General features: G+C 35.4%; 1 non-coding gene across 1 annotated transcript; it reads right to left on the bottom strand.

Annotated features, from left to right (window-relative positions):
* Positions 1-471: 471 nt before the first annotated feature.
* LOC141519832 (U6 spliceosomal RNA) lies at positions 472-579 on the bottom strand. Its single transcript, XR_012477463.1, has one exon. It is a non-coding gene; the product is annotated as a U6 spliceosomal RNA (small nuclear RNA).
* Between the last annotated feature and the right edge of the window lie 366 nt (positions 580-945).

The following is a 945-nucleotide window of genomic DNA, read 5'->3' as shown; positions in this document are numbered from 1 at the left end:
ACCTAATCTAGTGCTGGAAAACAGTAGTTGTTATATAAATGTGAGTCGTTGGCATCATCATCATCATCATCATCATCATCATCATCATTGTCATTGTCATCATACTATAGGTTGGTGAGAAAGTCAGTTCTCATGAGAGGAATAGTCCTACAAAGGAAGAAGGAGTAAAAGACCTGTCTAGTCTATCTGCTCATCAGACTACCAAGAAGTATTTTCACAATAGACTTTGTAGCCTTTAGAACTTAGAGATCTTCTAACCCAACTTCATTTAATATATTAGGATCTAAATTTTCTATCTCTTATAGTACCCAGCATAGGCTCTATAAATAAAGAGTGAATTCCAAATATTTGTTAAATTGAATTCATTGTTAAATTGGAATAAAATTGAGGATCTTGAATGCCAAACCAAGGGATTTGAATTTGATCTCACAAACAGCCCTAGATTATGTTTGAGCACCAACCATTAACTGGGATTAGTAGAAATGCTTCACGAATTTGTGTGTCATCCTTGTGCAGGGGTCATGCTAATCTTCTCTGTATCATTCCAATTTTTAGTATATATGCTGCTGAAGTGAGCAGGGATTAGTAGAAATGAAAGGGATTGAGGATGGGTGACATAGGCCTCAAATTGAGGATATTAGACAAGAGACTTCACAGGTCCAGAGAAAACTTTACTTTTCACAATTTTTGTCAGTGGTCCAGTCCTACAGATAGTAAGCCACAAATGAAAATCATGATAAATAGCCTAGAGTGTTTTCTTATTCATGATAACTTTTATCCACAAATTAATAAAGTGGGGGAAGGGGAGAAAAATAGTATCACTGAAAGAGTTTAAAACTTGGGATCAGATGTCCATCATTAAATTCTGGCTTCACCCTTTACTAGCTGCATGGTCTTGGAAAATTATGAAACTCTCAGTATCTCCTCTTCTTCATCTTTAGATTA

This window comes from Macrotis lagotis, chromosome 3 (assembly GCF_037893015.1).
Source record: "Macrotis lagotis isolate mMagLag1 chromosome 3, bilby.v1.9.chrom.fasta, whole genome shotgun sequence".
Classification (NCBI taxonomy): Eukaryota; Metazoa; Chordata; class Mammalia; order Peramelemorphia; family Peramelidae; genus Macrotis; species Macrotis lagotis.
The sequence above is the reverse complement of the archived record's forward strand: the minus strand, read 5'-3'. Positions and strand labels throughout refer to the sequence as shown.